The sequence below is a fragment of the Oncorhynchus mykiss genome, chromosome 1 (assembly GCF_057628025.1).
Source record: "Oncorhynchus mykiss isolate SJ-2025 chromosome 1, ASM5762802v1, whole genome shotgun sequence".
Lineage (NCBI taxonomy): Eukaryota > Metazoa > Chordata > Actinopteri > Salmoniformes > Salmonidae > Oncorhynchus > Oncorhynchus mykiss.
Window position 1 is genome coordinate 29,110,060 of NC_143022.1, and position 24,248 is coordinate 29,134,307.

General features: G+C 43.7%; 1 pseudogene; it reads left to right on the forward strand.

Moving 5' to 3' along the window:
* Positions 1-11,134: 11,134 nt before the first annotated feature.
* Positions 11,135-15,563, forward strand: LOC149985462 (uncharacterized; annotated as a pseudogene).
* Positions 15,564-24,248: the final 8,685 nt, after the last annotated feature.

The following is a 24,248-nucleotide window of genomic DNA, read 5'->3' on the forward strand; positions in this document are numbered from 1 at the left end:
AGTGAAATGAAGTCAACATATACCGGAGGAGTTACTGGCTAGCTTCAAGTGGCTAGTTTAGCTAATTAACTTGCTACGTCAGCTGCAGCGCGCATGACCAGAATTACAACTAATTTCCTGCAATTCTACAGATTTTGCCAATGCTTATGAATGATTTGTATTTTATTTTAAATAAATTATTTGGGGGGACGAATCAACCTGTATATTGGGGGGACATGTCTCCACATCCCCAGTGGCAATTTCGCCAATGATCAACATGTTTTGCATACAGTGTACAGTCGTGGCCAAAAATTTTGAGAATGACACAAATATACATTTTCACAAAGTCTGCTGCCTCAGTTTGTATGATGGCAATTTGCATATACTCCAGAATGTTATGAAGAGTGATCAGATGAATTGCAATTAATTACAAAGTCCCTTTTTGCCATGCAAATGAACTGAAACCCCCCCCCCCCCAAACAAAAATTCCACTGCATTTCAGCCCTGCCACAAAAGGACCAGCTGACATCAGTGATTTTCTCGTTAACACAGGTGTGATTGTTGAGGAGGACAAGGCTGGAGATCATTCTGTCATGCTGATTGAGTTCAAACAACAGACTGGAAGCTTCAAAAGGAGGGTGGTGCTTGGAATCATTGTTCTTCCTCTGTCAATCATGGTTACCTGCAAGGAAACACGTGCCGTCATCATTGCTTTGCACAAAAAGAGCTTCAAAGGCAAGGATATTGCTGCTAGTAAGATTGCACCTAAATCATCAATTTATCGGATCATCAAGAACGTCAAGGAGAGCGGTTCAATTGTTGTGAAGAAGGCTTCAAGGCGCCCAAGAAAGTCCAGCAAGCGCCAGGACCGTCTCCTAAAGTTGATTCAGCTGCGGGATCGGAGCATCGCCAGTACAGAGCTTGCTCAGGAATGGCAGCAGGCAGGTGTGAGTGCATCTGCACGCACAGTGAGGCAAATACTTTTGGAGGGTGGCCTGGTGTCAAGAAGGGCAGCAAAGAAGCCACTTCTCTCCAGGAAAAAACATCAGGGATAGACTGATATTCTGCAAAAGGTACAGAGATTGGACTGCTGAGGACTGGGGTAAAGTCCTTTTCTCTGATGAATCCCCTTTCCGATTGTTTGGGGCATCCGGAAAAAAGCTTGTCCGGAGAAGACAAGGTGAGCGGTACCATCAGTCCTGTGTCATGCCAACAGTGAAGCATTCTCCCAACCATCCAGGAACAGTTTGGTGACGAACAATGCCTTTTCCGGCATGATGGAACACCTTGCCATATGGCAAAAATGATAACTAAGTGGCTTGGGATCAAAACATCGATATTTTGGGTCCATGGCCAGGAAACTCCCCAGACCTTAATCCCATTGAGAACTTGTGGTCAATTCTCAAGAGGCGGGTGGACAAACAAAAACACACAAACTCTGACAAACTCCAAGCATTGATTATGCAAGAATGGGCTGCCATCAGTCAGGACGTGGCCCAGAAGTTAATTGACAGCATGCCAGGGCGAATTGCAGAGGTCTTGAAAAAGAAGGGTCAACACTGTAAATATTGACTCTTTGCAGCAACTTCATGTAATTGTCAATAAAAGCCTTTGACACTTATGAAATGCTTGTAATTATACTTCAGTATTCCATAGTAACATTTGACAAAAATATCTAAAGACAGAGAAGTAGCAAACTTTGTGGAAATTAATATTTGTGTCATTCTCAAAACTTTCGGCCACGACTGTAGTCAATCAATCAATCAATCAAATGTATTTATAAAGCCCTTTTTACATCAGCAGATCTGTCACGCCCTGGCCTTAGTTATCTTTGTTTTCTTTATTATTTCGGTTAGGCCAGGGTGTGACATGGGTGATTTATGTGTTTTGTCTTGTCTAGGGGTTTTTGTAGTTTTATGGGGTTGTATTCTTTTAGGTGTCTAGGTAAGTCTATGGTTGACTGGATTGGTTCTCAGAGGCAGGTGTTTATCGTTGTCTCTGATTGGGAGCCATATTTAGGCAGTCATATTCTTTGGGTATTTTGTGGGTGATTGTGCCACACGGGACTGTTTCGGTTAGTTAACGGTTATTGTTTTTTTGTATTTGTGTTCATGTGGAGTTTTTCTTATTAAAAACCATGGACACCTACCACGCTGCGTATTGGTCCGATCCTTGTTTCACCTCTTCAGAGGAAGAGGAGGAAATCTGCCGTGACAAGATCATCAGATCAGCAGAAACCCAGCCTAAAACTACAAACAGCAAGCAATGCAGCAGAAGTAGTACAGTAGAAGCATAGTGGCTAGGAAAAACTCCCCAGAAAAGCAGGGACCTAGAAAGAAACCTAGAGTGGAATCAGGTTCTGAGGGGTGGCCAGTCCTCTTCTGGCTGTCACGGGTGGAGATTATAACAGTACATGACCATTAAAGCTAGATTTTTCTCCAAGATGTTCATATATGACCAGCAGGGTTAAATAATAATCACAGTGGTTGTAGACATGCAACAGGTCAGTAAATCATGAGTAAATGTCACTTGGCTTTTCATAGTCGGGCATTCAGAGGTTGAAACATCAGGTGTGGTAGAGAGAGTTGAAAACAGCAGGTCTGGGACAAGGTAGCACGTCCGGTGAACAGGTCAGGGGGTTCCATAGCTGCAGTCGGTTCATTCTTTGATTTATTTGTTGTGACAATTAAGTAATTTTACAAGACCATTGAATGTATGTCACATGATAGCCATTATCCAATACAGTGGCATGTAATTCATTATTGAGGGCTGTCACCCAGTGCACATGAAGCCAGTTGGCCTGTTGTGCAGTTTGCAAAAACCAGCCTCTTCAAAGGCTGTATGTGCAGGGCAGATCCTTGCAGACCGCCCACAGTGCTCCTTACAGCACACACAGTCATCTGAATGACTGAAAATAACTTCCTATAGTGGCCTCCTATATTACTTTAGTCTAGTGCCCTCCTTTATCATTAAGTCTCTGAAGAAGGACACCTGTGCTCCAAATTGATGCATCAACATGCTCACTACATACTACAATTTGCTAGTTCTCATGTGGCAAATTTAGCCATAGATTTCTGGTCTATGTTCTCCAGTATGACATTGAGTGTTCCTTTCATGATGATAGAGAGAACTGAAACAACACATGCTGGCTGTGGGATGATTGTGGATGTCCGCCCACACACCATTACATAGAAGTCAGCCAGCACTTGTCTTCTGTCAGCCTATGCAGATTACAATGCATTCAATCATATCAGTACATCCGCTTAACAATGACATACACACAAATACAGTCACACAAGCATTCTTAATTATAAACATGTCAGGTTCTCTTTTACACTCTCTCTTTCTGAAACAGATGTTTCCTTTCCCATTACCTTATTTTCATGTCATTTACTTTAATCCCCTGTGATCATTCAGGGATTTCAGCAGCTATTTCATGGTGATCTCAACAATTGGCTGACCTATAACCTGCTCTGCGATCCTGTGGAACAAATTAGCAGGTGATAGGTCCATGAGAGGGGAAATAAAGGCTTTGTCTATTGTATTGCTTTCTTTATACACCATTACTGAAGTTACCATTAACAACCTCAATACTTCTATGGAACACCATTAATTTTTGTGTGGATATTGTAGATAATATGCTGATGACAGCATCTTCCTTAAATCAATTACTAGATGCTATTAAGATTACTGTCAGAAAAAATGAAAATGAGCAGTCATTCTAAAATATGATTTTATAATAAACTGTGAAACGTGATGGATATGGGGTTCCAAGTTCAGAGAGTAGATGATGATGAATAGATTGGTGAAGGGGTATGATTACTAAAAAATCATGTTGGCTGTGAGTGAATGCCAGTCATCTTCCTCTATAAATTATAAACAACAATTAGCAAGAGAAAGAGTTCTTGTGAAAAATCCCCCTCTCCAAAGTCACTTGTCTAAGTAACAAGCTGTGATAATATATTTGCTTCTGTTGTACAATGAATACATATGATATACTGCAAGGTTCCCAGGAACCGTGTAAGAGGCAGCCATGAGGGAGATAAACAACACTGGATGAAACTGATTCAGTCCATTAGATGAAAATGATTCTTTATTCTAATATGATATGCCTTTTTCATAAGTAATCAATTATCAACATTATATTAAATGTTTTGCGATAAAAAATATTATTCCCTAGGGGTGAAGGTCTTTGTGTGTTTGAATGTGTGAGTGTGTGTGTGTGTGCGTGTGTGGTATGGAAGGATATTGGTCAACATTCAGAACATGTCAAGTTCATGTGTCATCATCGTCACCACAAATGTAGCCTTTTCGTAATATCGGGTCCTCAATAAAGTTCTATACAAAATAATTCACTCTCAACAAGTTCATCACGTACTGTTCTCAGCAGCAGCCAAATCCAAAATAATGATACCCTAACAGTCACTCATTTGACTAATTCACTGGGAAAGTGCCAGAGGTCAGATTTTATCACAGATATCTCCATCTCTATTTTCAAACTTGATGGAAATGCTGACTCACGACAGTTGACTTTTTCAATATCCAGTCTTGACCTACTTGTTCAATGTCTGGAAATTAAATAAGGACAGTGTCACGCGGGACTAGGTGGATGAGGAAGGAATCAGGAGCAGAGAGTTCCACTGGGAAAAAGTGCTCTTTAATATGGCACAAAAATAGACAAGCACAACAACACAGGGCGCGGACAGTAAACGTGACTACCCAAAACACAGGGTGCCAAGTCCAGAAAATTATACACCTCTACCTAAACACACACACGTAACACAAAGACAATCCCGCACAAAACATTGCGGGTACACATACTTTAAATAAGGAAGCTCATTAAGCACATACAACAGGACACAGGTGAAACTAATAACACAAAACAAATAAGACAAACAAAAAAGGGATCGGTGGCGGCTAGTAGGACGGTGACGACGACCGCCGAGCACCGCCTGAACAGGCAGGGGAGCCAACTTCAGCGGAAGTCGTGACAGACAGAGGATTGTAACTTCAGCAGCAGTGTCTGAAGGTGCTCTGTGACAGATCTCTGGGACATGATGAGCAACATTCAGCCCTTGCCAGATGAGCAGTGTCCCTGAGAGTGGGGTGGCCATGGAGTGCCGTGGCCATGGAGTCCCTGCCGTAAGAGGCAGTATAATTCTCTCCAGACCACTGAGGCTTCTCCCAGCGCAGCTTTTTAATGAATTGTCAGAAAGCTCCAGTATGAACATTCATAATTCTAGTCCTTTTTTAAATTCTCCAACCTCCTCTGTAAACCTCTCTCCTCGAACCTCATTCTGTAGCCTAATGGACAATTAAAAGCAGCCTGAATATACGGCTGGGCTGGCCCCCTTCAGAATGAACATGATAAATCATTGTCAACTAGTGCAGTGATATAACATTTAAGCTGTGCAACTGATCTGGTTGAAGTGAGTTAGTGGTATAATACTTATTATAAACTTGGCAGTTTGGGCCTGGATGCTGATTGCCTGAAGTGAGTTAGTGGTATAATACTTATTATAAACTTGGCAGTTTGGGCCTGGATGCTGATTGCCTGAAGTGAGTTAGTGGTATAATACTTATTATAAACTTGGCAGTTTGGGCCTGGATGCTGATTGCCTGAAGTGAGTTAGTGGTATAATACTTATTATAAACTTGGCAGTTTGGGTCCTGGATGCTGATTGCCTGAAGTGAGTTAGTGGTATAATACTTATTATAAACTTGGCAGTTTGGGCCTGGATGCTGATTGCCTGAAGTGAGTTAGTGGTATAATACTTATTATAAACTTGGCAGTTTGGGTCCTGGATGCTGATTGCCTGAAGTAAGTTAGTGGTATAATCAAATTGTATTAGTCACATGCGCCTAATACAACAAGTGTAGACTTTACAGTGAAATCCTTACTTACAAGCCCCTAACCAACAATACAGTTTTAAAAATATGAATAAGAATAAGGAATAAAAAGTAACAAGAGCAGCAGTAAAATAACAATAGCGAGACTATATACAGGGGGTACAGGGACAGAGTCAATGTGCGGGGGCACCGGTTAGTCGAGGTAATTGAGGTAATACTTAGAGTACACAAGCAGTTCAGGTCCCTTACATACAGTGGGAGGAATGACAAGAAATAATTAAGATAACGGAGAAAAGAGAATGAGAGTAGAGGACAGGAAGTGAGGCATAGATATTGTAACACTGGCTGATGTGAAAGGATTTAATTCACACTCGTCTGCTGCATTCTCAAGAGGGCAAAGCAATATTAACAGCTTTTCTTACCTTCACAAGTCACAGCTGTGGTGAGGAAGGTGGAGAGAGAAAAGGAGCTCTGAGCAGCTACAGAGAGAATCAAGCTGTACAGAAGAGTAACTTCATTAGCATATCTAGACAGACAGAAAGAGAGGTGTAAGAAATTAAGAGACAAACATAGAATTACAGTTAGCAGCAGTCATTGAGTTACTTTTCAGAACATCTGATGAAATTCATATTTTTTTTATTTTTTTTAATTGTAAATTCTTATTTGCAATGACGGCTTACCCCAGCCAAACCTGGACGACACTAGACCAAATGTACACTGCCCAATGGGACTCCCAATCACAGCTGGATGTGATACAGCCTGGAATTGAACCAGGGACTGTAGTGACAGTCATGCACTGAGATGCAGTGCCTTAGACCACTGCGCCACTCGGGAGCCCCGAGTTAATTCATTAAGTTATCAAATGTCAAATGTATTAGCCCTCCTTACAACTCAGCCAAAGCATCACACCACATAATGGAACTGTAACCTAAAGACCAAGGTCCGTTCTAAGGCCAAAACTGTACAGGGCATCTCTGCACGACCAAACTCATTTAACTTAGCTTCCTAAAAATATGCTTACATTTTCAAAGAGTATTAATAACTAAGCCCTGTATTTCGCCAAATATCAAAAATAATTTAATAAAATGTCTCAAAGGAATGCAAAGCACTGAACTGATTTGACAGCACAATTTTAAATAGCAAACTAATCCATCCACCACAGCTTTACATGGGCATGCTGCTTATGAGTGGATGGTTGAATGTGAAAAGGGGGAGACGGGGAAGAGGGGGGAGGGACAGAAAAAGTGACTTTACTTTTATGTTAATGTGTTACAGATATTTTCTACATAAATTATAACCATGGGATAATTCAATGTCACTTTCAATATTTGCTAAATTAAATACAGTGATGTTGTGGAAATCATATTGGGTTCTGTTGATGTAACAAGACAGGTTCTAGATAGGGCAGTGTCATGACTGTCCTGTGAGGATCCAAATAGGTCAGATCAGGTTTGCAATGAATGACTTCAACCAGACCCCCTCTCACCCACATAGGGGGGGGGGGGGGTTGAGAGAACGGGTGGGGGTTAACAATTCACACCCTGTTGTAAATAAAACGGAGAAGATTTAGGTCTCCCTCTCCAAATTCACCAAAGGAATGTATCTTTGTTTCAAGAGACCTTTCCCTGCCGAAACTCTAGCACATTCAAAAGCAACTACTGGAACAATATTTCTAACGTAGGAAGTGGGGAATGGTTAGCAGTGATCTATAGAACCCTAATATCATTTCATTAGTTCTTTTGTGATGTCATTAAAAATGTTAGACAGGAAACACTGTAATTTGGAAAGTATACCCACTGCATGTACAACGTTTCCATCCGATGCATTGTGCATAAAATAGGAAAAATTATGTGTTTTTGTTAAGAGATGGGCATAATTTTAGGAGCCATAAGAGACAATTGTTTTACATGAACTTTGCACAGTGACAAGTCACGCCCGTTAGTGAGGTCAGAGAGCGTGACAGCCTTACGGAACCGCCCTTTTGAACAAACTGTATAAAATGATGGGTCAAGAATTAGCATATTGACATGCCACCAGAGGTCTCTTCACAGTCCCCAAGTCCAGAACAGACTATGGGAGGCGCACAGTACTACACACAGTCATGACTACATGGAACTCTATTCTATGTCAGCAACTGATGCAAGCCGTAGAATCAGATATAAAAAGCAGGTAAAAGTCAAACTTATGGAACAGTGGGGACTGTGAAGTAAGACAAACATAGGCACATACACATGTATACAGACACATGATAACATACTATACACTATGCACTATACACAACACATGGATTTTGCATTGTAGATATGTGGTAGTGGAGTATGGGTCTTGTGCACAGACCTAGTGTGTTGTGAATTCTGTAATGAATGTATTGTAATATTTTAAAAATGATATAATTTTTGCCAGACCCCAGGAAGGGTGAATTGGCAGCAACTAATGGGGATACATAATAAATACAAATATCAGACCAGAGAGACGTAACGCTGCAGTTTTACGTTTAAAGTGGTTTGAACTCTGAATCTTAACACGAGGTAGAGAGGATAAACTCACCTCCCGGACAATCACTGGTATGACTGATTCATTAATTAAGCCCTAATCTATGGATTTCACATTGCTGGGCAGAGGCCCCACCCACTTGGCAGCCAGTTCCACCCACTGGGGAGCCAGGCACAGCCAATCAGAATGATCCCGCAGGTGAAGAAGCTGGATGTGGAGGTCCTGGGCTGGTGTGGTTACATGTGGTCTGCGGTTGTGAGGCCAGTTGGATGTACTGACAAATTCTGTAAAACAAAGTTGGAGGCAGTTTATGACAGAGAAATGAACATTCAATTCTCCGGAAACAGCTGTGGTGGACATTCCTGCAGTCAGCATGCCAAGTGCATGCTCCCTCATAACTTGCGACATCTGTGGCATTGTGTTGTGTGTCAAAACTGCACCTGTGTAATGATCATGCTGATTAATCAGCTTCTTGATATGCCACACCTGGCATGTGGATGGATTATATTGGCAAAGGAGAAAGGCTCGCTAACAGGAATGTAAGCAAATTTGTGCACAACATTTGAGAGAAATAATATTTTTGTGCGTATTGAAAATGTAGGGGATTTTGTATTTTAGGTCATGAAACATGGGACCAAAAATTTACATGTTGCATTTATATTTTTTGTTCAGTACAGTTCTGGGGCCTGGCCAGGTTGCAACATAATTGATTACACAGAAATAGTATTGAGTACAGTACACAAATCTGAAAGATGTCTCTCATTTAAAAGATGTATATACAGGTGATCACACTTCCATTTAATGGTATTGTGGCAACAATATTGGATTTTGGACACCATAATGGATTTGGAGCAGAGGGGGCTAGTGGAAGGAGATATAAGAGGATGGGCTCATTGTAAATGGCTGGAATGGAATATTTGGAACGGAACCATACGTTTGATGTGTGTGACACCATTCCATTAATTCCATTCCAGCCATTACAACAAGCCCATCCTCATATAGCTCTTCCCACCAGCCTCCTCTGGTTTGGAGTCAAATCTTAGGAGCACCCCCTAACATAATTGCAAGAGGCTGAACATACAGTATACAATCTACGGAGGAACCTTTGACTGAAAAGCAATGACAGTTTTCACTGACTCAGCCCAATTGTTCTCCTCAAAAAAAATTGTAACTTTACGTATTTTTGTCAGACATTACTATACAGCACCGAATGACATTAAATTGGACTTGGAATGTTGTCTATTAATCAGCTATCAAAAAGTATAGCTTACATTCATTATAAATATTCCTGGATGATATTTCTGCCTATTGTATCTATGTGTATACAATTATATATTTCCAAGATGCATTACAAGGGCAGATAACTGACTACTTGTATTCCACATTTTAGCCATATCAGAGCGTACGATATTGGGCTCCATGAGCTTATGTGGCCCACTCCCCCTCCAGCCAGGCATTGTTCTGCGTTTAGGGACTGTGTCTCAATGTCTATAAATTGACTCACCATGCAGAAAAAGGAAAAAAATCACAACCATCCATTTCATAAATGGGAGACATTAGAGATGTGAAAAAAACATGGTTGTGTATTGTTCTACCTCCGGTAGGAGCATCTCTAAAACTAAAGCACTTTTTGAAGACTGGCCACTAAGCCTATCCTGTTACATATAAATACAAAAGCAAAACAAGAAAAGGTCCATCTTCATGTGTTACGTTCCCCAGTTTCTGTGTTGTGGTTTGCATGTATGTGTTTCAGGAAGATGGCTTCCTGGAATCCCCCAAGCAGCTGATTGGTCAAATTGGATCTGACCCCGCCCTATCGACAGAGGACGCGGCTGTTTTCAATTACCAACTCCTTCTCCAGCTATATAAGCCAGTGCTCTGTTGCTCAAGAGACAGATGATTGCTGAGAGAAGAGAGTTGAGGGTGATATTCTGTGTTGGTTGTTGTTAGGAGAGAGATGATTAGTGTGTCCTGTGTTGGTTGAGTGAGAGAGCTGATTGGTTGTGTCTGTTGTGTGTCAATGGTTTGATTATTGAAATTGTTTGGGCTTTCCCCAACATTACCGTGTGATGGAATAAATTCCTAGTAAACGGTAAATTCTCTGCCTTTTGTCATCCTTACTCGCACCTACAGTCCCATACCTCTTTCACTCCACGGGGAGTTGAGTTGTAGGAGGGTGTCGTGTTCCCTCTTCCTAGAGGTGTACGTAACATAATGGGGGCTCACCCAGGATTCCATTAAACCCACCGGACCCTGCTGCTCTGAGCTCTTTGACCTTTATGGTTAGTGACCTCTCTGTTGTTAGTGATTGAGGTGTGATGGTAGGTTGTGAGTTTGGATGACTTGTTTAGTTTGTGTGTTCAGTAGACTGCAGTGTACAAGATGTCTGCCTCAGCCATCTCCAAGTTTTGAAGCGCCCTCTGTTGATCAGTTGGTGGGGTTGCGGAAAGTAGACCTTTTCGCTATAGCTGACCATTATGGACTCTCCATCCCCGAGAAAGCCCTGAAGGCTCAGTTTTTGGTGCTAATCAGGGAGGGTTTAGTGAGAGTTAGTTGAAGGATGAGAGGGTTTAGTTAGTTGAAAGATGAGAGGGAGGCTTCAGGAGAGGAGACGGGTAGACCTTCTGATGCGAAGTCGGAGGACAGGGCAGAGGAAGGGGTTGCTCGTACCCCCTTTACATTAACCCGATTTGACCCTTTATCTTCTGCTTTGGGTCGTTCAGACGGGACCGCTAGGCTGAAGGTGAGGCTGGCCCGTTTAGAAATGCAGCAAAAAGATAGACAGATGAATTTGGTTTTAGAAATGAGGAGAATGGAAATCAACAAGGAGGTGAGGATCCGACAACTGGAGTTAGATGCTAGCTCCAGTGCGACTCCACAACCTGCTCATTATCAAGCCCACTTAGATGTGAGTAGAAATATAGCTTTAGTACCTTCATTCCGAGAGTCGGAAGTTGATTCCTATTTCTCTGCATTTGAGTGTGTGGCCGCTGCGCTGCATTGGCCACTCGAGGATTGGCAACTCCTGTTGCAATGTAAATTGTCTTGGAAAGCCCAGGAAGTAGTAGCTGCTCTCTCCCTGGAAGACAGTTTACACTATGATACAGTTAAAACTACCGTGTTGCGGGCTTATGAGTTGGTGCCTGACGCTTATAGGCAGCGCTTCAGGAACCTCAAACTCTCTCACTGTGCTTTTGTTGAGTTTGCAAGGGACAAAGAGTCTCTGTTTTAGGTGTTCAGCCAGCAAAGCTAACACCTTTGCTGATATTTGGGAGTTGATGCTGTTGGGGGATTTTAAAAGCAACCTCCCTGATAGAATTGTAGTTAATTTTAAATGAACCGAAAGTGGCGACATTGGCCCAGGCAGCAGTGTTGGCAGATGAGTACGCATTGACACACAAGACTGTCTTTGGTGCACCTTGTTTTGAAGGACGTAAGATTGTCTTCAGTGCCTTGTTCAGGTCGCTTTTCCTCTGACAACCCTAAGCGTTTTCATGAAATCCGTGAATGTTTTTACTGTCATCACGTGATTGCGGACTGCCCAGTTGTGAAAAATAAACTGAAACTGTCCCTGTCACGTCTCCAAAAATGAAAAGTGTGGGTTTAGTCACGTCTTTGGCTCATCCGTTGGACCGAGTTATTGATTCAGCAGTTGGGAAACCGGATCCTATCTATGCTCCATTTATCTCTGCTGGTTGTGTTTCCTTAACTGGAGAACAAGCGGATCAAAAGCTCATTCAAATCTTTCGAGACACCAGGAAGGCGCAGTCAGTTATCGTTACTGATGCTTTACCCTGGTCTCCTGAAACGTATTGTGGCTCGCATGTCATGTTACAGGGTATAGAGACAAGAAATGTACCTGTACCATTACACTGGGTCCACTTAGTGTCAGACTTGGTATCAGGACGTTTCCGTGTTGGTGTAGTGTCTACACTGCCAGTATCAGGAGTCACATTGCTACTAGGGAATGATATCACCGGCGGTAACATCACTCCTGTGTTAGCGGTAATAGACAACCCAGAAATCAGAACTACAGATGAGAAATTGGTTCAAGCATTTCCACATGTTTTTCCTGCTTGTGTGTTAACGAGGGCACAATCTCGGAAGCTAGGAGATGTGGTGGATTTGTCTAGTCCCATTTTTGAGAATGTTGAGGTAGAAGACAATGCCCCGAGTATTCCTTCTGCAATGCTGACAGTTTTTACCCCCGTAAAAACTAAGGCAGGGGAAAGCGAAATCGCGCCCCCCATTACATTCTTTTGTCTGTCACCCCCGAAAAGGTGATTGAATGTCAAAAAGGAGACACCAGTCTTAAGTGTTTTGCTTCTGTAATTTCCATTGAGGAAGCTAAAACCAGAGAGACCGCGTACTTTATGGAAGCAGGAGTTTTGATACGTAAATGGGCAGCTCATGACACCGTTAGTGACTGGAGTGAAGTGTGTCAAGTGGTTGATCCTTCACCGTTCAGGTGCTGTCACTCGCCCATGACCAGGCGTGGTCCGGACATTTGGGGATCACGAAGACATATAACCGAGTCCTTCAACATTTTTTTCTGGCCAGGTTTAAAGTCTGATGTTTTTAAATTTTGTAAAACATGTCATGTATGTCAACTCACTGGGAAAGTGAATCAAACAGTTCCTTGAGTGTCGCGCTGTCCGATTCCTGTGATGGGGGAACCGTTTGAAAGAGTGATAATCGATTGTGTAGGTCCGTTGCCGAAAACCAGGTCAGGTAACCAGTTCCTACTAACAATGTGCAGTGCTACTCGATACCCAGAGGCTATTCCTCTCCGTACTATAATGACTAAGACTGTGGTGAAGGCACTAGTGAAGTTCTTCTCTACGTTTGGACTCCCTAAAGTTATCCAAACTGATCAGGTAACCAACTTTAAGTCAAAACTGTTCTCAAATGTGTTAAAGACGCTGAAGGCAATGCTACGCAACTATTGCATGGATACCAGTACCGCTTGGGATGAGGGGTTGCCCTTTGTCCTATTTGCCATAAGGGAAACAATACAAGAGTCCTTAGGGTTCAGCCCTGCTGACCTTGTGTTTGGACACACCCCAAGGGGTACGCTAAAAGTTTTGAAGGAGCATATCTTAACTCCTACACCCAGAAGCGCCCCTAAAAATGTGTTGGATTATGTCAGTAAGATACCGGGAGAGACTGCACGCTGCATGTGCGTTAGCCCAAAAGTCTCTCTCCTTGTCTCAAACGCATGCATTATGACAAAAAAGGCTGTTGGCCGTTCTTTTGCACCAGGAGATCAAGTTTTAGTTTTGTTGCCAATCCCTGGCTCATCCCTGTCGGCACATTTTTCTGGGCCATATCTTGTGGAAAAGAAACGGTGACACCAATTATGTGATAAAGACCCCAGATCGAAGGCGTTCTTCATGTTAACATGCTGAAAGCATATTATGAGCGTGATTCTCCCAACAGTTCCTCAGGTAAGCCGGTCCAGCCTGCTGTCTCCAGTGTGGCTGCGGTGGTGCTGAAGCCTGGCTGGGACCTAGAGGAGGATAAGGAGGACGGGTTGGAGTTACGCCATACGTTACAGCAGTGTGAACGCTTATGTAATTCGGAGATGCTGAAAAAGTTGCCCACTCAAATGGAACATTTGGATAACGATCAAACTAATGATCTTATCCTATTGATAAATAGTTTTCTCAATGTGTTCCAAGTCGCACGTCCATCTTGGAACATGATGTGGATGTGGGCAACGCTGCTCCTTAACGTCAGCATCTGTACCAGGTTAATGCAAAGAAAAGGGAGGTAATGAAAAGTGAGGGACCTTGTTTATTACATAATGTCATGGCAAAACCCAGTAACAGCTCCTGGAGTTGCCCGTGTATTCTTGTTCCTAAGCCTGACGGTACTTCCCGCTTATGTATGGACTATCGTCACATAAATGCAGTTACAAAGTCTGATTCTTTCCTCTACCTCGTTTAGATGACTGCATTGATAGAATTGGCTCTGCTGCTTACGTAAGTTAGATTTGCTAAAAGGTTATTGGCAGGTGCCTCTGACCTCTCGCACTTCGGACATCTCGGCTTTTGTTACGCCTGATAACTTCGTACAATACACTGTGATGCCCTTTGGCATGTGTAATGCACCTGCTACTTTTCAGCGCCTAGTGAACATTGTGTTCGCGGATGTGCCAAATTGTACTGCTTATCTTGACAATGTGGTGATACATTCATCTACTTGGTCTGATCATCTCGCCACCTTAGTGTTTCAGCGGTTGGAGAATGCTTCTTTATCCCTCAATTTGGCCAAGTGTGAGTTTGGGAAGGCTACTGTGACTGACTTAGGGAAACAAGTGGGACAAGGTCAAGTGCGCCCAGTAACTGGCAAAGTGGAAGCAATTGCTGCTTTTCCTGCTCCCACGACGCGCCACCAGTTGCGCCGATTCCTGGGGATGGTAGGGTACTATAGTACGCTCTGTAAGAATTTTTCAACGGTAATAGCTCCCCTTACATCTCTGCTTAGTCCCAAGGTACCATTTAATTAAGTGGTCCCAGGACTGTAACTATGCTTTTGAGTCTGCTAAAGCCTACTTTGTAGTGCCCCAGTGCTTGCCTCCCCCAACTTTGACAAACCTTTTAAGTTGGAGGTAGATGCTAGTATAGTGGGCGTGGGTGCGGTTCTCTTACAGGAAGATGAAGATGGAGTGGATCGGTCTGTCAGTTTCTTCTCCCGTAAGTTCAACTCGTGTCAGTCAAGATGCTCCACTATTGAACAAGAGACGCCGGCTTTATTGTTGGCCTTAAAGTTCTTTGAAGTACAGTATGTGGGCTCCAGTGCCTTGCCTATACTGGTCTTCTCGGACCATAATCCTTTGTTTTTGAAGCAAATGTACAATCAGAGCCCGCCGCCTTATGTGGTGGGCTCTGATTGTACAAGGATACAATGTACAAATAGCCTGTGACAGGGTCTGCGCATGTGGTTGCCGACACGCTATCACAGGTTTAATAACTGGGGATACGTTTGGTGTTATTGCAAACTATATGTTTGCATGTTTTGTGGTGGGTGTGTTACGTTCCCCAGTTTCTATTGTGGTTTGCATGTATGCGTTTCCGGAAAATGGCTTCCTGGAATCCCCCAAGCAGCTGATTGGTCGACTCCATGGCAAATTGGATCTGACCCTGCCCTCTCGTCAGAGGACGCAGCTGTCTTCAATTACCAACTCCTTCTCCAGCTATATAAGCCAGTGCTCTGTTGCTCAGAAGACAGATTGCTGAGAGATGAGGGTGATATCCTGTGTTGGTTGTTAGGAGAGATATTAGTGTGTCCTGTGTTGGTTGAGTGAGAAAGCTGATTGGTTGTGTATGTTGCGTGTCAATAGGATGCAGTTGTTTGATTACTGAAATGGTTTTTGTTATTCTGTTCCCAGGGGGAAAGGGGAAGGCACCTTGTGAGTGCTTAGGCAAGAGGCCTGCGGGCATACATATACCCGTAGTATATACTCTGTCTATGCACACTAGGTAAGACCTGGGCTGACCATCCCCTATATTTTGGTTAGTGCACCAGGTGGTGCTAGTTAGGTAAGTAGTGGTTAGGCAGGTGAGGGGGCTTTGACATTTACTTTCTTAGCTTTGGTTCCATTCAGCCACTTTTCCCCAACATTACCGCGTGATGGAATAAATTCCTGGTAAAAGGTAAATTCTCTGCCTTTTGTCATCCTCACTCGCACCTACATTCCAATACCTCTTTCACTCCACGGGGAGTTGAGTTGTAGCAGGGTGTTGTGTTCCCTCTTCCTAGAGGCGTACGTAACATGTTACATAATCCTATGCCAGTTTGCATGATGAAAATATTATCAGATCACATATCCTATGCTACTAATGTGAAGATGTAGTTAGCTATGTTTTTCTATTTTACTACTGAAAAGTGGTTATAATACATAGATGTACACTAAATTAATATTTTGTTATAATAGACCTGTTTACATTTATTACAGCATCAGAGGACTCAATCATCCACAGGTAATTGAACCCTCGCAGAACCCAGAACCCTCACAGAACCCAGAACCCTCACAGAACCCAGAACCCTCACAGAACTACAATGTGACTAAGTCATCTTCCATTTACAAGTTGTACATTTCTCTCCCTGACATTATAGGAAAAATACTTATTCTAATAGAGGATGATAACATTCTCAACAGTCACCAGAACACACTGTGTAATCCACCAAACACTGTAAAAACACGGCCATCAAATCCCTCATTGTCCATTGAAACAGACCATGCTGTATGAAAGAGTTAAGGGAAAGTGAGGAGGGAGGGGTGGCTGTGTGTTGGGTAATCTGCATGTCTCAATGAGAACATACACTACCGTTCAAAAATTTGGGGTCACTTCGAGATGTCCTTGTTTTTGAAAGAAACACAAATGTTTTGTCCATTAAAATAACATTTATCAAAAATACAGTGTAGACATTGTTAATGTTGTAAATTACTGTTGTAGCTGGAAAAGGCAGATATTTTATGGAATATCTATATAGGCGTACAGAGGCCCATTATCAGCAACCATCACTCCTGTGTTCCAATGGCACGTTGTGTTAGCTAATCCAAGTTTATAATTTTAAAAGGCTAATTGATAATTAGAAACCCCTTTTGCAATCATGTTAGCACAGATGAAAACTGTTCTGATTAAAGAAGAAAAAAAACTGGCCTTCTTTAGACTAGTTGAGTATCTGGAGAATCAGCATTTGTGGGTTCGATTACAGGCTCAAAATGGCCAGAAACAAAGGACTTTCTTCTTAAACTTGTTAGCCTTCATTTCTCAGACCAAGAATAGACTATTTCATGCAACAAATTGCCAAGAAAATTAAGATCTCGTACAACGCTGTATACTACTCCCTTCACAGAACAGCGCAAACTGGCCCTAACCAGAATAGAAAGAGGAGTGGGAGGCCCTGGTGCACAACTGAGCAAGAGGACAAGTACATTAGTGTGTAGTTGGAGAAACAGACTCCTCACAAGTCCTCAACGGGCAGCTTCATTAAATTAATGAATTAATAAAACACCAGTCTCTACGTCAACAGTGAAGAGGCGACTCCAGGATGCTGGCCTTCTAGGCAAGGTTGCAAAGAAAAAGCCTTATCTCAGACTGGCCAATAAAAAGAAAGATTAAGATGGGCAAAAGAACACAGACACTGGACAGAGGAACTCTGACTAGAAGGCCAGCATCCCGGAGTCACCTCTATTGTACATACACCTCATAACTAACAGCATACACAAATCGGTCAATGAGGTCATTACTACATTGGGCCAGTAACCGAAAGGTTGCTCGATCAAATCCCCGAGCTGACGAGGTAAAAATCTGCCGTTCTGCCCCTGAGGGAGGTAGTTAACCCACTGTTCTCCGGACGCCAAAGACTTGGATGTCGATTAAGGCAGCCCCCCGCACCTCTCTGATTCAGAGGGGTTGTGTTAAATGCGGAAGACACATTTCATTTGAATGCATTCAGTTACACAACTCACACCCTTTCCCTTACATTCAACTTAATCTCATTGAACCATAAACATTTGTCTCTCATGGGCTAATCCTTTATTATTCTAAATCGCCAACCTTTAGCTAATAGCATTGTTAACTATTATTAAACTACAAACACCCAGACAAATACTGCTCACCAGCAGAGATTTCAAAGTTTCAGGGGCCTATTATTGGTCAAGTAGATATAGGACCAAGCACCATATATGTACAGTATCTCAGGCTGCAGAGTGCTTTTTAATGGCACATGCAGCCCCTGGAAATGGAGACTCATGATGTTTGAGAAGGTTTCATAACAACTACAATGAAAATGTTGACCTTTGAATGGACACCATTGACTGGACTGGACCTAAGCACCTTCAGATCAGATGTTTATGAAGGATGTCTGTTGTTGTTTCTCCTTTCTTTGTTTTCATGGCTTTCATGGCATGTTTAACCACACACCAAGCTTAGCTTGCTCCAGATGTTCCAGGAACAACTCATGCTTGGCCTTTCCCTGACACCCTTAGTGCCGGTTGTAACCCAGAAAAGATACAATCAGAATCCTATCTTGTCTATAAAAAGCAACTTCACAAAAAATGCAACTTTATAAGTCACAGTACCAGTCATGCTTCCTTTCCAGGAAAATGTAGTGAGGGTATGGTTGTGTTTTTACTCTAGTCTGGAATGATGTTTTATGATGTACTGTTTTATTAAACATTTGTATTTGTTTATTTTGTGATGTGTCTTAATTTGTCTGGACCCCAGGAAGCGTAGCTGTTGCCTTGGCAGCAGCTAATGGGGATCCATAATAAACCCCAGGAAGAGTAGCTGTTGTCTTGGCAGCAGCTAATGGGGATCCATCATAAACCCCAGGAAGAGTAGCTGTTGCCTTGGCAGCAGCTAATGGGGATCCATCATAAACCCCAGGAAGAGTAGCTGTTGCCTTGGCAGCAGCTAATGGGGATCCATAATAAACCCCAGGAAGAGTAGCTGTTGTCTTGGCAGCAGCTAATGGGGATCCATAATAAACCCCAGGAAGAGTAGCTGTTGTCTTGGCAGCAGCTAATGGGGATCCATAATAAACCCCAGGAAGAGTAGCTGTTGTCTTGGCAGCAGCTAATGGGGATCCATAATAAACCCCAGGAAGAGTAGCTGTTGTCTTGGCAGCAGCTAATGGGGATCCATAATAAACCCCAGGAAGAGTAGCTGTTGTCTTGGCAGCAGCTAATGGGGATCCATAATAAACCCCAGGAAGAGTAGCTGTTGTCTTGGCAGCAGCTAATGGGGATCCATAATAAACCCCAGGAAGAGTAGCTGTTGTCTTGGCAGCAGCTAATGGGGATCCATCATAAACCCCAGGAAGAGTAGCTGTTGCCTTGGCAGCAGCTAATGGGGATCCATCATAAACCCCAGGAAGAGTAGCTGTTGCCTTGGCAGCAGCTAATGGGGATCCATAATAAACCCCAGGAAGAGTAGCTGTTGTCTTGGCAGCAGCTAATGGGGATCCATCATAAACCCCAGGAAGAGTAGCTGTTGCCTTGGCAGCAGCTAATGGGGATCCATAATAAACCCCAGGAAGAGTAGCTGTTGCCTTGGCAGCAGCTAATGGGGATCCATAATAAACCCCAGGAAGAGTAGCTGTTGCCTTGGCAGCAGCTAATGGGGATCCATAATAAACCCCAGGAAGAGTAGCTGTTGCCTTGGCAGCAGCTAATGGGGATCCTTAATAAACCCCAGGAAGAGTAGCTGTTGCCTTGGCAGCAGCTAATGGGGATCCATAATAAACCCCAGGAAGAGTAGCTGTTGCCTTGGCAGCAGCTAATGGGGATCCATAATAAACCCCAGGAAGAGTAGCTGTTGTCTTGGCAGCAGCTAATGGGGATCCATAATAAACCCCAGGAAGAGTAGCTGTTGCCTTGGCAGCAGCTAATGGGGATCCATAATAAACCCCAGGAAGAGTAGCTGTTGTCTTGGCAGCAGCTAATGGGGATCCATAATAAACCCCAGGAAGAGTAGCTGTTGTCTTGGCAGCAGCTAATGGGGATCCATAATAAACCCCAGGAAGAGTAGCTGTTGTCTTGGCAGCAGCTAATGGGGATCCATAATAAACCCCAGGAAGAGTAGCTGTTGTCTTGGCAGCAGCTAATGGGGATCCATAATAAACCCCAGGAAGAGTAGCTGTTGTCTTGGCAGCAGCTAATGGGGATCCATAATAAACCCCAGGAAGAGTAGCTGTTGTCTTGGCAGCAGCTAATGGGGATCCATCATAAACCCCAGGAAGAGTAGCTGTTGCCTTGGCAGCAGCTAATGGGGATCCATAATAAACCCCAGGAAGAGTAGCTGTTGTCTTGGCAGCAGCTAATGGGGATCCATCATAAATACAAAATCTGGTCCCAATTAAAGTAACTGTCCAGTGGTTCCATATTTCTATGAATAATGATCTATAATTAATTACAACATGAGTGAAATAGTTTTCCTTAAAAAAAAAGGTAATTAAGTATGTTGAAAAGCATATTTTCTATGTTGGAATGGTGTGAGCGTACACAAACAACCGAATTGTTGAGAGTAAAAAACTATTAATGAGGGTTGACCACTGATTGACCAGTTTATCCTCCTCAGGAGGACGACATGATCCTCTATGAGGAAATAGCAAGCATTTTTTAACGGTCTGCCTGAAGTGTTTTTTCTCCAATGTTGCTTTAGCCACAAATATGAGTATAGGATGAGATGAAAAAACATTATTTAGGTATGAGTTAACAGAATATAAACGTTTAAAAGATACTTTAACAATATATCATGCATCACTATGAGTTGACATGGTAATTACATATGAAGGTACTGTGAAAGCCCAACATAACAATGTTTCCCTGCATTGCCATTGTACCTTTATAAATAGTTTTAGTGACACGATGTAATTGGAAGGACCAGCAACCCTGTTGCTATCAAAATGTTGGATATTTACTAGAAATGACTTTCAATTTAGACCACAATGTGTCTTGTGTCGTATTGTGTCCAGCATCTCTTGTTCTGCACCCTCTGCAGCTCCCAGCTATAAATAAAAGAGAGGTTCTCTGTTGTAGTCTGTGCTTCTGCTTCTTAAGTGATCTCGGAGGACACCATGCTGTGTTTCCAGCCTCCCGTATTTGGGGAGAGTCTGTGGGGATGGGGGAGGGTGACGGGAGGGGTTCCGGGAGGGGGGAGCTCCTTGAGCAGCTCTGTGGAGCATGAGGAAAGGAAAGGCATTTTGGGGCCCTCACTCTTAAAAGCACTGTCTCTGAATAATGTAGAGAGCTGGGAGGAAGAGGGAAGGAGAGTATAGAACTGCCTCTTCCAGCTTTCTTCTGAATTAAACACTGAAATGACATTCATCTACAGTGGGGGAGAAATCAGGGACGGAACAAAGTGGATGAGTGAAGGAGAGACCTGAAAGAAAAAGGGAAAAATATCCGATACTGTACATTAATTTAATGTGCACAAATATGAACATATAAACAGTCACATAATGCAATAACCACCATCGTAAAAAGACACAAAACACATTTATGTAAATGTTGGTTTGCTGAAGAGCTTTCATACTGTCAACATATTGTCTTAGAACGCAATTATAAAACTATCATTTTCTTCATCAGTAGGACACTGTAGGTGTGTAACACAAAAGCTGGTCGTTTCAATGTATAAAATCCACAGGAAATCTCTCAGACCAATATCTGGATAAAAGGGTTTAAATCAAATTAAAAGTCCACCTACATCGAATGCCAGCTCCATAAAGATAATAATGGAGGAAAGTGGGGTACGATTTCACTAAATAAAGAAGGGAAAAGTATAATCGGAAGAACACCTGACTCAATGCGAACAGGAGCAGAAGCAATCCTCTTAACAGACTCTGTTTCAATTTCTGCTGGCTCCAATATCTTCCCACCCTACAACAATACTGTACCTGTGGGACCAGTATCTCTCTCATCCCCTCTGGTCTTTGGCATTCTGTAGAGTAACAGCCTGGTGAGGGTCCAGAATCAACTGTAAAAGCTAATAGTCAGCAGCTGGACCTTAGTCTACTGTATCTTATTGGAGTGTCAGGGCAGGAGAGGATCCTATCAATCAATCAAGGGCCAGTCCAATAGTGCTTATCCTACCCATGAGCACCCCATCTGACTCAGCTGTCTAGCTCAGGCTTTGTCTGACTCGAGCTCCAAATAGGATCTATGCTAGCTTGATGAGCGCAATGCAATTGGCCATCGACTGGATGGCTGTTAGGTCTATGAAGCTTGGTTCCAGGGACATTGATTCCTGAATGGTGTGACTCATGAATCACTCTGGCAGAGTTTGACATTTTCACAAAGTTGACTCTTTCGCCTCTTCCATGCTGATGAAGGAGACTCTCTCCCCTCTATTGCTCTCTCTCCCTGCCCCTCCTCGCTCTATTGCTCTCTCTCCCTGCCCCCTCTCCCCTCTATTGCTCTCTCTCACTGCCCCCTCCCCTCTGTTGCTCTCTCTCTGCCCCCTCTCCCCTCTATTGCTCTCTCTCACTGCCCCCTCTCCCCTCTATTGCTCTCTCTCACTGCCCCCTCCCCTCTATTGCTCTCTCTCCCTGCCCCCTCCCCTCTATTGCTCGCTCTCCCTGCCCCCTCTTCCCTAAATTGCTCTCTCTCTCTCCCTGCCCCCCCTCCCCTCTATTGGTCTCTCCCCCTGCCCCCTCTTCCCTCTATTGCTCTCTCTCCCTGCCCCTCCTCGCTCTATTGCTCTCTCTCCCTGCCCCCTACCCTCTATTGCTCTCTCTCCCTGCCCCCTCCCCTCTATTGCTCTCTCTCCCTGCCCCCTCCCCTCTATTGCTCTCTCTCCCTGCCCCCTCCCCTCTATTGCTCTCTCTCCCTGCCCCCTTCCCTCTATTGCCTCTATTGCTCTCTCTCCCTGCCCCCTTCCCTCTATTGCTCTCTCTCCCTGCCCCCCTCCCTCTATTGCCTCTATTGCTCTCTCTCTCTCCCTGCCGCCTCTCCCCTCTATTGCTCTCTCTCCCTGCCCCTCTCCCTCTATTGCTCTCTCTCCCTGCCCCCTCCCTCTATTGATCTCTCTCCCTGCCCCCTTCCCTCTATTGCGTCTATTGCTCTCTCTCCCTGCCCCCTCTCCCCTCTATTGCTCTCTCTCCCTGCCCCCTCTCCCCTCTATTGCTCTCTCTCCCTGCCCCCTCTCCCCTCTATTGCTCTCTCTCCCTGCCCTCTCCCCTCTATTGCTCTCTCCCTTTCCCCCTCTCCCCTCTATTGCTCTCTCTCCCTGCCCCCTCTCCCCTCTATTGCTCTCTCTCCCTGCCCCCTCTCCCCTCTATTGCTCTCTCTCCCTGCCCCCTCTCCCCTCTATTGCTCTCTCTCCCTGTCCCCCTCCCCTCTATTGCCCTCTCTCCCTCTCTCCCTGCCCCCTCTCCCCTCTATTGCTCTCTCTCCATGCCCCCTCTCCCCTCTATTGCTCTCTCTCTAAAAACAGCTTAGAAAATTCCAGAAAATGATGTCATGTCTTTAGAAGCTTCTGATAGGCTAATTGACATAATTTGAGTCAATTGGAGGTGTAACTGTGGATGTATTTCAAGGTCTACCTTCAAACTCAGTGCCTCTTTGTTTGACATCATGGGAAAATCAAAAGAAATCAGCCAAGACCTCAGAAGAAAAATGGTAGACCTCCACAAGTCTGGATCATCCTTGGGAGCAATTTCCAAACGCCTGAAGGTCCCACGTTCATCTGTACAAACAATAGTACGCAAGTATAAACACCATGGGACCACGCAGCCGTCATACCACTCAGGAAGGAGACGCATTCTGTCTCCTAGAGATAGATGAACGTACTTTGGTGCGAAAAGTGAAAATCAATCCCAGAATAACAGCAAAGCACCCTGTGAAGATGCTGGAGGAAACAGGTACAAAAGTATCTATTTCGGCCATGTTCTGTTATAATCTCCACCCGGCACAGCCAGAAGAGGACTGGCCACCCCTCATAGCCTGGTTCCTCTCTAGGTTTCTTCCTAGGTTCTGGCCTTTCTAGGGAGTTTTTCCTAGCCACCGTGCTTCTACACCTGTATTGCTTGCTGTTTGGGGTTTTAGGCTGGGTTTCTGTACAGCATTTTGAGATATCAGCTGATGTAAGAAGGGCTATATAAATACATTTGATTTGATATCCACAGTAAAAAAAAGTAATATATCGACACTACCAGAAAGGCCGCTCAGCAAGAAGAAGCCACCGCTCCAAAACCGCCATAAAAAAGCCAGACTAAGGTTTGCAACTGCACATGGGGACAAAGATCGTACTTTTTGGAGAAATGTCCTCTGGTCTGATGAAACAAAAATAGAACTGTTTGGCCATAATGACCATCGTTATGTTAGGAGGAAAAAGGGGGAGGCTTGCAAGCCGAAGAACACCATCCCAACCATATACTTCCAAAGTTGTGGCAAAATGGCTTAAGGACAACAA